Raw genomic sequence first — 16,359 nt, forward strand, 5'->3', positions numbered from 1 at the left:
GTTGTTAGCGGATGTAGTTTGTGCGTCAGATTTACAGACGGAACAGAAACACAATACGAAGGTTCCAGCTTGGGATTCTTGTATGTTAAAAAAAAGTGATAATTTGTGTTAAAAATTTTAACGTGTTTGGATTTAAAAGTTCATCACCACAAGTTATTGTTTGTTTACAGGTAAATACGCTCACAGCAGTTTCACTGCACACTCTGGTTGGTGGCACAAGGACAACGACACAGAAGTGCAGTTTTTGAGTTTGTTTTTAAAGTTTGACCTAAAGTAACATGTCTGAGTCGTAAAAAAAAAAAGAAAAACAGAAGTGAAAGCAGCTGGGAGTGGCGGTGATTTACCCTCATGAGGCTTTGCATCACCAACGAACTAGTTTATGAAATTATGGATCTGAGAAGCCCCCCAGCTGAATGAAGCTTTACGATGTTGTTTATCCTGATGGTGGCGCTCACCAGGTCTCTTCTGTCACGTCTCCTAAGTACTCTATTATGGTGCTGCCACTGTGTTGTAACTCTCCATTCCACAGTGATTCATGAGAGGCCATTTTCCATGCCGAGTGAAGCTATTAAGATGTTGCCACCGGGCCTGGCATGTAGGCTGCACCTGTCTCCTCTTCTAGAAGGAGAATAACGTTTCCTTCTCTGGGTTTATTAACTCTGATCAGCAGCTTTATAACGCAGACAGACTAATCAACTCGTCCAGCAAAGACAATGCTTTGAACTCAAAGTAGAAACAAGAAGGCAAGTTATGATAATCACACAAAGAAGGAACTGACTTCCCAAACTATTTCCTGGTATTACATCAATCCAGCCATCAGCAGATGCTGCAGAATCTTAAATATTTTGCAGAAAGAAGCTGATACAAATGAAATAATGAGTATTTTTAATGCATTTTAATGGATTTCCATTATTTATACAGGATAATTAAGAAAGATGCACATTTCCAGAGAATATTGCATGTAGAAACGTTTAAAGCATGCTAATTTACCAGAACCCAGCAGAAGTAGCTGATATCAGCCAAGTTCACATTTCATTTTCACATTCTCCTCCTGAAACAGACAGAGCAACATTTCCTTATCATCCTTATCATCTTGCTGAAGAGCGTGAAGAAAGAAACGCTTTTCCACCTTCAGTCAATAACTGCTCTGCTGATGGATAAGTGGGCCAGTCCTAATGTAGAACCTTATCTCTTCAATTACAAACAGGGGAATTCATCTCGCTGATGATAACATATATTTTAACGGAACGCTGCGTTGTGCATTGAGAATTGGATTCCTCTTAATAAGCAGAGACAGCAGCATGAAGCACAGACCGTCACAGGAAACGGTTCGGGTTAACGTGGAACAGCTGGACACCGAAATATGGCAGGCACAAATAAAATCAACAAAATACGAGGAAAAAAGTTTTAATTATGAAAAGAGTTGAAATTTAAAAGAGAAGTCTGAATTCTGAGAAAAAAAGTCTGAATCTAAAAAAAGTAGAAATTTGAAAGTATAGTCTGAATTCTGAGAAAAGTATGTCAAAATTCTGGTAAATTTCTGAAAAACAAAATTCCAAAAAAACATAAAAATTTAGGAAAAAGTGAAAATTCTGAGGAAAAAAAATCAGCTTTGATCAGATAATATTTGAGTTTTAAACTTTGAGATTTTTTTACTTAAAGAGTAAAAGTTTGTGGATCAATTAAATGTAAAACTCAAGAGTTTTACAGTGTACATGTGCAGTGAAACACCAGGAAGTTTAAACGTGTTCGGTTAACGCGACTCATCGTGGAAATGTTATTCATCTATTATGTGTGAGAATGCCAAGAAAAACAACTGCTGGAGTTAAAATTGGGCAACATTTTAAAACATTGCTCAACTCTTTCTTTTTGCAACAATAAATGACAATTTGGCAAAATACAGAAGCCCAATAAATTACAATATAATAGAGAAGTCCATTTATTTCAGGAACTTTATCACAACTCATTATAAAAACTTATATTTCTGTTAATTATAATGTTTTCCACTTACAGCTAATGATGACATTTACATAATAAATTAATACAGAAATATTGTTTAACGAAAAATCTGTTTCCAAATCATACTTTTAACTTGACAGCTGAGCCGAAATATGAAAAACATCAGGATGTTTATTGTAACTTACTGAATATGACAGTATTTATGTTTATTAGAGTTGTGGTGCAGAAAGTCGTCAGATTTACGGCAGAGAAGTTGAGCCCAGCAGGAGCGCTGCGTGTGGAGTCAGAGGTGATCCATCTTGGTATTTTTAGCTGTCGTGAACTTGTTAAAGCGGCCATATTGGAACACGGCGCCCGTCTTTAACTGAAACCTGGAGGCTCATAATTTATCTGCGGTGTCATCAGAACGGTCCCTGGAGTCGCCCGGCCTATAAATACGGAGACAGCACCCGAGGTGAGCCTCCTCTGATGCCCGCACTTTTTCACCTCAAACTTTGAGGCGCAGAAGGTCATTAGAAGGAAACTGTCAAGCTGCCAGCTTTCATAAAACACGTTTTTAATCCCTCGGTGTAATATCCACACATCCAGGCTGCTGGGGGCAAAAACAAAATATTCCATTGATTGCTTTGAAGGAGACTTGTCAACCTGCCATAATGGTCACATTCAGTGACTTTCTTTTGTTTTCTTTGAGTCTTTGAAGGATTTCCGATATTAAATATGATCATTTTAATTGAAATAACAAATTAAATTACCTCCTGGTTGATTAGTAAAAAATTCAAAATGCTTTAAAATGTCTTATAAGCTTCATTCGTTATTTAAATATGATTATTATTGTGGGTACACGTTGCTAAGAATATTAAATATTTGGGCATATCTGTATCTGTTGCCTTTGCACTTAAAAACTGTTTTATGTTTGTCAAAACTTTCTGAAACATCTAATAGGTTCTTTATCCAGAATGAAAGCAGCCAAAGGGTTGCTACTAGCATAAAAAATATGTAATATAGTTAAAACATTGCTAAAAATGAATTTTGAAGCAATGGTTTATAAACGCATCATAATGTTAGTTTTCTAACTTCCTGTAATGGTTAGCTGTGCTGCTCAGGCTACTGTAGCTTGTAGAGTCCAGGTGAAGTCTGTTCTCTTGAATTGATTTATTTATTTTTCCGATTATCTGTCGACACCATGACTAGTGACAACTTCAACAAATGTGTAAAAATATAGATTTTATAAAAGTTGAAAAATTAGCTCATTAAATATATTTTCCTACTATTTAGTTTTCATTAATAATTTGTTTAATTTTGAATGAAATTACTCCCCGTAATCAATGTAAATAAATAATAGTATAGCAACCCTAACCACAAATTAAATATTAAAGCCAGAGAAAAAAACAAAAAAATGAATCACTTCTTTAAAACCTCTAAATATTTGTGTGCAGGGCTGAGGCCCCCCTGTTCCCAGTCCTTAGCTTCGCCCCTGCTGTTGAGCTTTCCAGATGATTTTCAGTGAAATGCTCCTGCGGTTTCTGTGCAGGCATGATACAGGCTTCATGTTGTTTTTTCAGCGGGGCCATTGTGTTGAATGAGCGGCTCTGATGTGGCCCCCGCCCCCCTGATTGTTTCCGGGCGTCTTCCTCCCCCGTCCCTCCTCTTCCTCCCATTATTCCCGTTTGGAGCGGAGCGCTGACGTCAGTGAACGTCCAGCAGCTGTGGAGGAGAGCTGAGGAAGAGGAGGAGATGAGAGCGCTGGATGTGGAGCTTTCTGGGTTTCTCCGGACCTCCGCGGGTTTCTCTGTGAGTACAGCTGGTTTTGTTTTATTTTATTTATTTTTTTTCATCCGAACCCGGTCCGGTTCTGACGCTTTCTGGTCGGGTTTGGAGTTCGTGGCCGAACCTAACGGGAAACTTTTGTTGCTCAAGTCGCTGCAAAGTGCAGCTCGGAGTGGCTCCGCTGAAATGTCGAGTCTTGGCTCGGTTTCGGTCCAAAAATCTTTTATTTTTTCCGTTTGAAATGTGCGGATCTGCGCAGAATGCGCTCTCAGGTGGCGCTGAATGCCGCTGTCTGTTTTTGGCGCAGAATGTTTGGATATTTCTCAAAGTGCCACTCAGGTTGTTGCTGTAAATCCCAGCATGTGGAACATGAAGTCGACTTTATTCGAATAATAATCGGCTTAGATGGAGAGAAATGGGACGCATTCCTTCATGTGCAGCGGGTCGGAACCGCTGGAGCGGGTTCGGAAATGTTTCAGGGACTTCTGTTTTTTGTTTTGCGCCTGAACCATTGGATCCGGTTGTGCAATGAGTTCGGTTCGGGTTGATTTTAAACCCAGATTTCTCTGGTAAATGATTATAAAGTATCTGAACTTCTTGCTGGACTGTCGCAGGTTTTCAGGGGAAAATCGACGCAGTGGGAATGAAGGTTTTGCAGATTTTCCGCATTGTTGCCTGGAAAAATTGAAGCAAATGCAATTAAATTTAAATATCCTAAATATCTGCAGGTTCAAACTGCAAATAAACAGCATCACTGATACTTCCTGACATAGAATACATGCCTTTCTGCTTTCTTCAGACTGTATGCATGTGGTGATGTAACAGCATGAAAACTGAACATTATGATTATAGCTTGCTCGTTTATTCTGATTGTTTTATTAAAATGTGTTAAATATCCAGTAATTTATACAGTAGATTGCAGACCGGTGTGTCAATGCTACTTATTGTTAATATACTCGTTAATTGTAATGAATAATTTTACAGATTTTAACAGATCAATTGCATTTTTAGTTCCGACGAGAACCTTTGTTTCCACTTGTTTCTGATATGGCAGTAAATCTGGCGCACAAGTGACATCCGCTAAGCTAACTACATCTCAGTCCAACGGTAATAACAGCATCATGGAGGAGCATTGTTGTGATGCTGAATGTAGGAGCTTCTTAAAGACACAGAGACCCATTTTCAAGACGTTAAATTATAAAGTCAGATTTCATTTAAGTCATTTTTTTAATCAACTGAAAGTAACATAGTTGTTTTAACTTATTTAACTAAAGCGCAAAAAATTACATTTACTTCTTTGTATTTAACTTTTTTCAAGACTCTTTAGTTGTTTATTTAAGTATTGCCAATAATGTTGTCGAATAATAAAATTACAGTCATATTTTCAAACTTCCTGTCACCTTTTAACATTTTGGAGGTAAAAACAAGCTGAACCATTGAAATCAGCTCTAATGTATTCAGAATTCAGAGCTTCGTATTTGTGCTTCACGTTCTTATTTTGAAAGAACTGGAGATGGGCAGTTATTGCATCCTTTATAATTTTTGGTACAATATCAACCTGCCAATGGGACTAGAGATGGAAATTAGCCACATGGCTATAGTCTCCTGTATTTACAATCATGAATACGTACCGTCTCATTTTAAAAAATAAACCTGAACTTGAAATTAGAATTGAGATACTGGATAATAATAAACTCTGACGATGTTTGCAAAGCCATAAAAGCAAAAGTTTGCTCCAAACCACAACCAGGACAAGGTTTTTACCACAAAGTGGAAACTCTTTGCTGCCACCTAGTGGTCGGAGGTATTCCAAAAAAATTTATCTAAAATGACTAAACTGCATTCTAAATGTATATGCATCCTATAATTTGTATTCAAATTAACCTTCTACTTAATTAAGATGTCAAAAACAGATAATGTAATTTTGAAATGGTTTTAAGTGAATTCAGATCAGGACAGAATGAAACATGAAGCTAAAACAATCTGCAACATGTGGTAATCTACATTTATTCATGTTTAGACCCAGTAAAACAACAGAAATGGGCAGAAAGAGATGCCTGAATGCCTGGATGTCAGAGCTGGAAGGAGATAACGCAGGCGGTGCTGTGATTTGGCCTGACGAGGTTCTGATTGGACCAAGTTTGAGCCAAAGAAGCAGCAGGAAAGTTTTCAGTGGAAATGATTCATTCTGTGTTTTAGACGACGTGCAGAGAAACCCCTGACAGACAAAGTGGTTTGAAGGTGCAGCTGGCTCCCTGCTGGGCTCAACCAGACAGAAGCTTCCGGATCAAAGGATTGTTTAAACCTTTAATGTGTTCGTTTTACTGTTTAACGATCCAACATCTCTGCTTGGTCCAGCAATCAAACCGTCCCACAGCAGCTTGTTAAAGTTGCATAATTTACTTTGTAGAAATTACAGTAATGCTATGTTATTATTCATTATTATGACAATGAACAATATATTCAAAGTAGAAAATTTAAATTTTAAAAGCATTATTACTGTCATTTCTAATTTAACCTTTAATTTCAATAAAAGCTAAGTATTTGTTATTCTGAAACAGTACACTAGAGTAATCAATTATGTAATCTAAAAACTGATTAAATCTTTTAAATTATTAAAATATGTTGAATATTTATGCATGTTTAAAATTTAGTATTGTTTTAGTTGGGAAAATATTTAATTTCTGATATAACAAAATGTTGACTGTATTAAGAATATAGTTAAAAAACATATCTAATGATAACTTTCTACATATAATTTAGAATAATTTTGTGGTAAATTAATAATTCTATTAAATATTTTAAATTCATAAAAGGAATAATCATTTATTAATTAAATACAAATATTGGGTTGAGACTTTAAATTGAGCTAAATTGATGTCTAAGTAATTGTATTTTTTGTTATATTGACACAATATTTACTGGAAGCTAATGCTAAGGAATTTATAGACGCAGAAAATAAATCCCCCAAAAATATTTGGAAAAATTATTTGAAGTATGCTAAACATTTTCAAAGTTAGCAAAACCGCCAAAGCAGTAAGCTAAAACTAGCTCTTCTGTTAGCGCGGTAGCCATTAGCTCCAAAGCAGCTAAGTTGTAGCACTTTGCTCCAATTTGATGGTTGAATAACAGATTAAAACTATAAATATATTTGCTGTCGAGCTCATATGTTTATTTATTAATTAATTTAGCAGCAAAAGTGAAAATGTTGCATTTACACACAATGAAATTAATGTGATTTAAACATTTTTAACCAATCCCACCACAAGTTAAGTGTATATAAGTGTGTGCATCGATAAGCTGATGATATATGAACTGAATGTTTTTAGCAGAGTTTTTTATGTCCTGTCTCTGAGTGTTGCTCAGCTCTGGTTGCTGTTTGGGAGTCGGTTCCTCTGAGTTTTCAGATAACAGATATTGTTCCTCCTGCTTGACGTCCAGCAGCGCCGCAGCCTGAAGGAGCCCTGTGTTCGGTTAACAGACACCTTAATTAGTGCCGGTTCTGGTTTCTGTCCTCTCGTCTCGCGTCTTTGTCTCACTTTCTCTTTGCTTTTGATGAGCCGCCTATTGTTTTTTCTAACTGGAGCCTCTCTCTCCGCTGCTAATGGAGCTTCTTTGTTCTCCAAATGAGAGAATATTAAGACCTACAAAGAGACTAAATAAATAAATAAGAGCAGCTTAAACCCCGTTAGTAATGAAAGTTTATATTTAGTGCTTTGATGTCTGAATACAATGCCAGAGAGAGACAACGTGCTGCAGCTTCATACAGATATCTGCTTTCCTGGAACAGAAACAGGCCCACAGCATCACAGATCCTCCACCGTATCAAACAGATAAACGTCCTTTTGTTTCGTATTAAATCCTTCTGGAGTTTGAGTCGCTGAAAAGCTGACCAAAGCTCCACATGTTGATGTTTGTGATGGTAGGACAGAAATCCTCCTATGCTTCCAAAATTATGAATTAATAGGAGCTACAACAACATTTAGTTTCTGTTTGGGATCCATAAGGTATATCTGAATTTAGTTTTTTGACCTTTGCTGTCCTCCGTACTTTAAAAGTTTGGATTCCAGTTGTTTCGATTTACAGTTGAACTCTGCCGTTATGACCGAAGTCCACAAAAACTCGGTCATCCCTGTCATTGTAAATAATTTTGTCGGACGATAACACAAGAACACATTCTCAAATATCAATAAACTAATTAAACATTGGAACTTCAGTAAACCCCTTCACATAAAGCGATACCAAATAAAAAAAACAAGAACAGATAGAAAGGATTATCAGGCCTCCTCTGGAAGACTGGCCCTTCAAAATAAATCATCAAAAACTAACCTGAAACCTGGGAATAGTCACGTACCTTCAGAACCTTCTGAACATCCAGAGTCACATAAAGTCAGTAACAAAGTCGGCCTTCCATCACCTGAAGAACATTTCCAGGATTAGAGGACTGATGTCTCAGCGAGACGATAACTCAGAGAACAGACTTTAAAATCCGGTTTTATTTTATAAATCACTAAACGGTTTAAACATTAAAGATCTGCTCTGTTGTATCGACCTTCCAGAGCTGCGTACTAACTAGATTCATTTACTTCAGTAATTTTACTATGAAGTATTTCTACTTGAGTAAAATTTCTGGATTTTCTACCCACTGAATGAAACACAGACACACACCTGCAGTTTCTGTTAAAGTTTCTGAAGTTTTTTATTCAAAGAAACTGATTTGGAGAAATTTTCTCTTGCCTGACTTATTTTTTGTCAATTATAAAAATTATTGTCATTTTGGTCCTTACAATAGCAACATTTCCACATAACTTTATATTTTGATCCGTCTGATGATTATTAATGATTTTTAATTATTAAATGATTCAGAATTTGACCAGCTACTTTTTACCAAATACTTTTTTAATATTATGCGAGTATAATTTTTGGGTTCTCTGCCGGCCTCTGCAGACCTCTCAGGTCTTCTGGTTCTGGTCGGCATCAGAACCAGAGCCAGAACCAAACATGGAGAATCAGCATTCAGCTTCTGAGCGCCACAAATCTAGAACAAACTTCCAGAAAACTGCAAAACAGCTGAAACACTGAGTTCCTTTAAACCAGGGCTAAAAGCCCAAATGTTCAGAGTTGATTTGATTCATAATAAGTTGAATATTCGCCAACATATTTGATGATAAACTGAAATGTTTGTTACTTTTTTCATATTTTATTGTCTTTTCATCATGTGAAGCACTTTGAATTGGCTTTTTGCTGAGATATTTGTTTTACCAATAAACTTGACTTTTTGTTCACTAACTCATTGATACGGTGAAGTTTGGTCACGACCTGAGCAGGAAGGAGGTGAAGCTCAGGTTGGATGACATCATCGTTTAATTAATGAGCGTTCAAACACGCCAACAGCGCGGTTTAATGGAACGATTGTTTCTTTGCTTGGAGGTCGAGTTTTGGCGGCGCGCTGTGATTCAGAGGCAGGTCTTCATGGTGCCGTTATCGGAGAATTGATGTGCAGGTAACGTAAAGTCGCTGATGCAGCAGAAACAGACGACCTCTGCAGCAGGACGAGGAAGAGTTTAACTGAATAAAATCTACGTTTTGAAACTAAATGTTGAAAATGCTTTGGATTCGGAAGTGTGTGAAGTCAGAAAACCTATAAAAAGTAAAAAAAAACACGGCTGCTTCCTGCACTCCTTCTGTCTGGACAGAAAGTTTAATGAGCTGAAGGTAAATAACTCTCCATAATTAGCGATCGGAACCAGGAGTTGGTCCTAATGAAAACTATCAGCGTGATGGATGGATCTCCTCGCTGGACGCCACGTCTGCTTCCTGTTCCTGTCTGAGCTGGTCAGGGTTTGCAGTTTCTGCTGCGCTGCGACGCGTTTCAGAGTTAAACTAACACACTGGCTCCTCTCTGCTAGCATCGGTTTCCCTCCAGTAGGCGACTCTTTTAAAGGTCAGCTGCAGAGAAAGCAGGATCCTTGACTTTGCTGCATGAGGAACTGAAGCCTTTGAATTTATAGAGCATTTAAACTGAAGAAGAAAAGAGAGAGATGTTTCTAGAGGCTTTGTGTGAACCGTCAGACGTTAAAAAACACTGATAAAACGGTTGGGTGAGTACAGTTAAAAATAAAATAGGAATTTGCTGGGGTAATTATTTTTGTTTCACCTTTTACTGTTCATGATTCAATGACATTTCTGTAATCAGAATTTCTTGTAATGTAGTTCTTGATGAAACGCTTATAAAAAACCTAAAAACCAGAACATTTCTGATCAGCAGCAGTCGGCATCTCTAACTGAAAACTTAATTATGCTAATCATTAGTTCCACTAATGTCAGAGTTTACCAAGATGGTGCATAGCAGGAGCTAATGCTAAAGCGCTACACCAACAGCACTTTAGCTGTAGCTATGATAACCTTACATTGCAAACATTTGCTAATGCCGAAGCGCTTTACCAACATGGTATGTCAGGGATGCTAATTCTGAAGTATCGGTACCAGCGTTCAATTTCATACAAGCTAATGCTAAAGTGCTATAGCAATATTTCATTTAGCGGAAGCTAATCCTAAAGCCCGAAACCAACAATGTATTTATTGCAAGCTAATGCTAAAGCGCTGGCTAATGCTAAAACAATATACCAACATTGTATGATAAAACAAACTGTTGTGTAAACAGTCTTCACTCCTTTCAAAATAAGAGCACAACTATAAACATTTAACCATCTGATGAATTTTTTAACAGTTGGTAACCAAATCAAACTTTATTCAATTCAAAGTTTACAAAACATTTAAGTAACTTAGAATGTATCTAGAAAAATTAGTAACTAAGTGCGCTCACTGATCTCAGAGTTAGCTATGCTTTGTTTAGCTCTTTATCGTTTTTGCTAGTTAAGATCTTTTCTAGGAGTCATTTAAATCTATTATTGAGGTCAGCTTCTGTATGTGGTGAAATAAATACAATCATAATTGTTCTTGTGTATTTATGATAAATAGAATTAAATTCTGGATGCAGGAAGGGATAATTTGGCATCAGCAGTGTGTTTTTAGAGCAACTCAAGGGAAAATCAGGAAAATCAAGCTGCAGAACTCTAAACTGGTTTTAAAACACATTAGAAACTTTGAATAAACTTGCAGCCTCCAGGTTTTGGTAACAATCCGGTCGTCTCTCCTGCCATCCATCCTCCATGTTCCTCTCTGACACCAAGCAGCTGGAGTTATTTGTTTGAGACGAGGAGCTGCTCCAAACGGGCCGCACTTCAGGTCCGCAGCAGAACCCTTCAGGCGGAGAGGGCAGCAGTGTGTTTGAGCAGTAAGATGGATGCATTTCAATCTACTTCAGAGAAATTTATCAGTACTCTCAGGTAGATTGAGGCTGAAGTTCAGACTTGACGATCGCCATGACAACTGAGCAAACTCAATCTGCGGCTGAAGGTCAGCAGCAGTGATGGAGATGAATGTATTTCCCACGTTTTCTGATGTTTGACCTGGAAAAAACAGTTAAAATAATGATACACATAATGTTATTAATAAAGCCTGGAGAATTAATAAAATGTACATTTTTGCAGTACTTTTACCCAGTAACAGGTTTTCTCTCTGATTGGCTAAACTTTCAGCAGTAACGTTGGTCAGAAAATGAGAAATTAAATGAAAATTTAAGGGAGAGAAAATGAGATCAGATTCTGATTCTTCTGAATATATAAGTTTTTTGATCATTTTAAAATTAAGGTGTCTTAACAAAGCTATACAATAAAATAAAACTTTGAATAAAACATATTTTTTTTATTGTTACTTTTTAAACTTAATACCCAGATTGAGCTGCAGGATGTAAGATCTCAGAGCGTTACATTGTCGATTTGCTGGTTTTTATTCATAGAAGATGCAGGTTAAGAATATAAATGCTACTTCACAAACTATTGGCTGCTTACTGCAAATGTTAGTTTCTGCAGTAACAACAAGACAGTTTCCACTGTGCCCATTAATGCATATTAAGGTTTTATTTGGTGTTTTCAATTATAAAATTATACAGTTATTATTGTTTTTAGAGAGAGTCTCAAGTATTTTCAGATTTTAGTTCCCGTACCAAACAGACCTTTTCGATTCGATTGGACACGAAAACTACAACATTTGCTCCATTTTCTGTCAAACCAACCAAACCCTTTGAGTAACCTGTTCCCCTCCTCACCTCTGGGGGCGCTGCACCAAGAACCACTGATGTCGTTTCATGTCATTTAAAGAAGACGCAGGTCTTCTTCATAGGTGAACTTTCTTCAAACAAAAATGGAGGTGTCAGATTTTAGCGGTTATTTGTCTTTGGTTAAAGACCACAAGCCATTTCTGCCGCTAGCGCTAGGCTAACACATTTGTTTTGGTTGTATTTACCCAGAATGCCCTGCGCTGTAGTCCACTTCCTGTTTCTGGTCTGCTTGGTGTTCACATTTGCATTTGAACTGCACCAGAGTTCACTTCAACCAAACTGAGGCCGAGATTCGTAGGCGGACCAGAGTTTGCTTTTTTTTGTCAATTACGCGTTCATCCTTCCCCAACCGAACCTGATATTCCAGAACCAGGACTGGAGTTAAATTAAACCAGACTAAACCAAACTAAACAGGACTGGAGGGAATAAACCCTTAGTATGTTGAATGTAGAAAATGGAAAATACTCCTCAATCTGAACGGCGTAAATGTTGTTCTCCTGGTTATCTTAAACTATCATTGTATCATTTTGAAACCTTCATCTTTGCTTTCCCTTTTATTAAAAGTCCAGTTCAAAGCAGGAGAATCTTTAAAGGTTTAGAGTGAGTGAATCTCTTTGAACCCAGAAATATGTTCTGTATTCAGAACCGTCTGTCGGCGATTGACATTTAAAGCTCAGTGTGCGAGGTCGTTGAGCTAACAACGATTACGACCAAACACTTCCTCTGATCAGAACCAAATAAGACGTCTGATTGGACCTGATGTGTTCCTGTTTTTATCTCTGGTTTTAACCCTTTCAAGGTCTTCCTCCTCCTGAATGTCACAAAGACCCCTTTCACAGTTAAGGTTGTCCGTTTTGATTAATTGACGTCTCTGCAAGGCAATTTCCTGATGAATTGGAGTCCGTCGCTGCGAGAGATAAGCTAATGGGATGAGAAACGGTTAGCACTACACCTATCAAGTTTTAATCACAGCTGCAGCCATAAATAGAGTGAGCGCACATCTGGGCTGAATGATAAATCAGCTGGAAGCCTGTTTTATTCGATATTGTTTGGTTGGAACCAACTGGAAGTGGGTTCATGTTTTCTCTGATCCTCCCTTCGGTCTGTTTGGGGTCACGACCTCACCATTGATGCAGTCTGCTTTCAGAAGCCGGCGGCTGCATCTCCACTCAAACACGAGCCTCTCCTCCATCCCTAATAAGAGCCAGACACTTAGAAATGAAATTACAGCCGAGGGAAAGCACTGAAACCAAATGAGCTACTGGGATTTAGCCGGGTTAAGAAATAGAAAACAATATCCTACAACAACTGAAACGCAGCGGCGTGAAAAAGTGTTTGCCCCCCTCCTGATATCCTATTTTTTTGCATCTTTGTTACACTTCAGTGTTTCAGAACAGTAAATATTAGTTAAAGACAACACAAGTAACGCAACATGCTCCAGACATTAGAATAGAATAGAATAGAATTCAACTTTATTGTCATTACACTGTCACAAGTACAAGCAACGAGATGTAGTTTGCATCTATGCAGAAGTGCTCTACGAGATATAAATATTTATTTACAGACGTACAAGACTATGTATGTATGGACTATAAGGGGTTATAGCAAGAGATATACTGTAGATATTGTGTATAAATATAAATATGGGAGCTGTAGATCTCCAAAGAAATTCAGGAACAAATCAAAGCCATTTCTAAATCTTTGGGACTCCAGAGAACCGCAGGAGCCGCTTTTCAAAAAAAAAAAAATCACTTTTTCTTAGCTTCAAAACTTTTTATACAAAAACAAGTTATTTTCAGAATAGTTATTTTCATGTTTCCATTAAATAAAAAACGGAATTAAAATCGCACATGTAGAAAACAAGGCATTTAAAAACATCATCCTCTGGCCACTTCCTGTCGTCTTCTTTGTCGTTTCTGCCAGTAGTAACATCCTGTTGCTGATCATGTGACTCGTTTGATGCAGAAAAAATTTTTCCATTGCAGTTTTAGGAAATAAACCAATTAAAATACAGCCGAAAAAAAGAAATGCTTCATCCTGGCGCCAAATCTTTTATCAAAAATGTGAGTTTGTTTTATCTTCATAATTGTCGTTTCATGACATGAATTAATTTTTGTACTTTTCACAATTTTATGGTTAATGGAAACGCAGCTAATTCTGTCTGGAATCATTGGATTTTCATCCATTTTGGTTAAATTTGAATAATTTTAGAACCTGGTGTATTTACTTTCTACTCTTTCTGCCTTTGAATTGGCAAAAACTTTACTTTCAATCTAAAATAATTCTATGACAAACGTTAAATTATGACCAGGATGTAACTTTGGGTGGAGAAACACTCCAGCATGAAGACAGTGAAGCAAAGCAAAATGGCTTCCTCTGTATTTGTTTCACAGCAGGAGTTTACTGCTGATGCTCTGGTTCTGACCGGGTTCTGCATACAGAACAAAGACTTTCCTGTTTAATTTCAGCGAAGCAGGAAGACTGCTGACTCTGCTCACCTTTAATACTCTGAAGCTTTGCTCCCTTACAGTGTTTCTATCCACACCTTCATCTAAAAACAGACACTTTCTATGATGACAAACAGCAGGGGGCGCTATAAGTGTCAGGATTTTGCTGTGGAAATAAGCTTGACAATTTTAAACAACATTTTTATTCAGTTTGTTTGTTGTCCAAAAGAATCAAAAAACTTTAATTTTTTTTTTAGTTCATGTGACAGAATTTTGTTTTTATTGGGGAACAAAATTTATTTCAGGATGTTTGGTGAAATTATCCAAGCTAATATTTTTTACTTCCAACCATCACAAAAACACAGTTTTAAAATATAACTGCATGGCTGGTTGAATTTCAATGATTTGTTAGTTTTAAATTAGTATTTATTTGGAATAAACCTTTAATTATGTAATTCTGGTTTAATATTATTAGATTATTGTTTATTTTCTTATTTCTTATTTTATTTATTTAAAATGAGTGGAATAATATTAATAATGGATATTTCGAGGTCATTTTGCGAAGTTTGTGAAATAATGAATAAAATCAGTGAAACAGAAAGTTTGTGAGTTTTATTGCTCAGCTTTGCAGCGTGTGATAGTCTGAATGCTTCCTGGTCAGAAGATGAAGAGGAGCACATCTGGCATGATGAAGAGCCCTGGTTGATGGGCGTAAAATTCATTTAAAGGGAACATTAGACGGAGACATTTCTGTTTTATTCATGAGATTTGGCGTACATTTAACATCAGCGGCGTGCAAAAGTCCCGTCCTGTCCATTAATTTCCCCCCGAGCCGCTGAGAACGGCTCGGCGCTTTACGGCTCTTTTATTCCTTGATGAGCGCCATTAATTTCTCAGCAGGGAACGTTTTCCTTTATCCAATATGGCTGCACTGGGAAGCAAACTGGCAGCACTTCTGTGGGTTTCTTGGTGTTTCTCAGACGATGATTTCTTCTCTCGCTCCAATTTTCAGGCTGCATTATCTCCGACTCGCAGGCAGAGCTGCAGAGTAAACACCTCGTTTTATTCTTTCCTTCTTTTACTATCAGTCGGAAAGCCTCTCTCATAAAGATCACTCACATTCAGACTAATTGGATTTATTTAGACTCATTACATTCATTCTGTTTGGGTTTGAAGCAGCTTTTTGTTTCTGATGCTTCGTTTTGGACCACAGTGTCGGTTTGTTGGTTTTCCTTAAGAAGCATAAGATTTATTAACTCTTACGGCTCAGAATCAGATCAAGGTTGGGAATATGTTTCTAATATTTTTCTTTAGATGGTTTACAGCAGGATGGTCCACCAGCCAAAATGCAGCTTTTGGGTCATTTTCAGCCCCTGAACTGATTTATTAAAATCCACTCTGCCATGTTTGACGGCTCTCTGAACCTGAAGCTGTCAGTTATTTTCTGTCATAAAGTCGTAACATGCTGATAAAATCGCACTGATACGAGAATAGTGGTCATATTACGAGAATAAAGTGGGAATAATACTAGAATAGTCGTAAAAGTTGGAACAATACAAGAAAGTCAGAGTAATAATAGAAATACTAGAAAGTCGAGATATATGAGAATAAAGTTATAATGTGTGGATAATCGTAATAATACAAAAGTCATTATATTAAAAAATAAAGTAAAATATGAGAATAAATTAATAAAGCATGAAAATAAGTTGTAATTTTATCAGAATTCCTTCACAAACTTGTGTTAAAATTAGGAAAGTTGAGCATCTCATTTGTATCAAATTTCTGCTTCAGTACAAATAAGGAAATTCTTCATTTTTTTACACATCAGCATCAAATGATTGGCAGGTGGATTGGTTTCTCTCTTAAGTATCGGCTAATCTCCAAAAATAAAGGGAATGAAATGATTTATTGGTTTTCCGCTGATCTTCACGTCTGTAAACGCCTGAATTTTGAAGAAAATCCTTAGAAATAGAAATACTTGAAATATCCTGTGTATCTTTCAGA

The 16,359-nt window shown here is 37.0% G+C and overlaps 1 protein-coding gene across 5 annotated transcripts in view; it reads left to right on the plus strand.

Annotated features, from left to right (window-relative positions):
- Window positions 1–3,614: 3,614 nt before the first annotated feature.
- gulp1a (GULP PTB domain containing engulfment adaptor 1a) overlaps window positions 3,615–16,359 on the plus strand; it is a 55,664-nt gene continuing 42,919 nt past the window's right edge. For 2 of the 5 annotated variants that reach the window (XM_028024479.1, XM_028024478.1), the window contains exon 1: window positions 3,615–3,750. The gene's annotated coding sequence lies outside the window, so the exon portion shown is untranslated. The remainder of the gene's footprint in view (window positions 3,751–16,359) is intronic. The other 3 variants (XM_028024485.1, XM_028024484.1, XM_028024482.1) reach the window with 2 other exon arrangements.

The sequence above is a fragment of the Xiphophorus couchianus genome, chromosome 7 (assembly GCF_001444195.1).
Source record: "Xiphophorus couchianus chromosome 7, X_couchianus-1.0, whole genome shotgun sequence".
NCBI classification, from domain to species: Eukaryota; Metazoa; Chordata; class Actinopteri; order Cyprinodontiformes; family Poeciliidae; genus Xiphophorus; species Xiphophorus couchianus.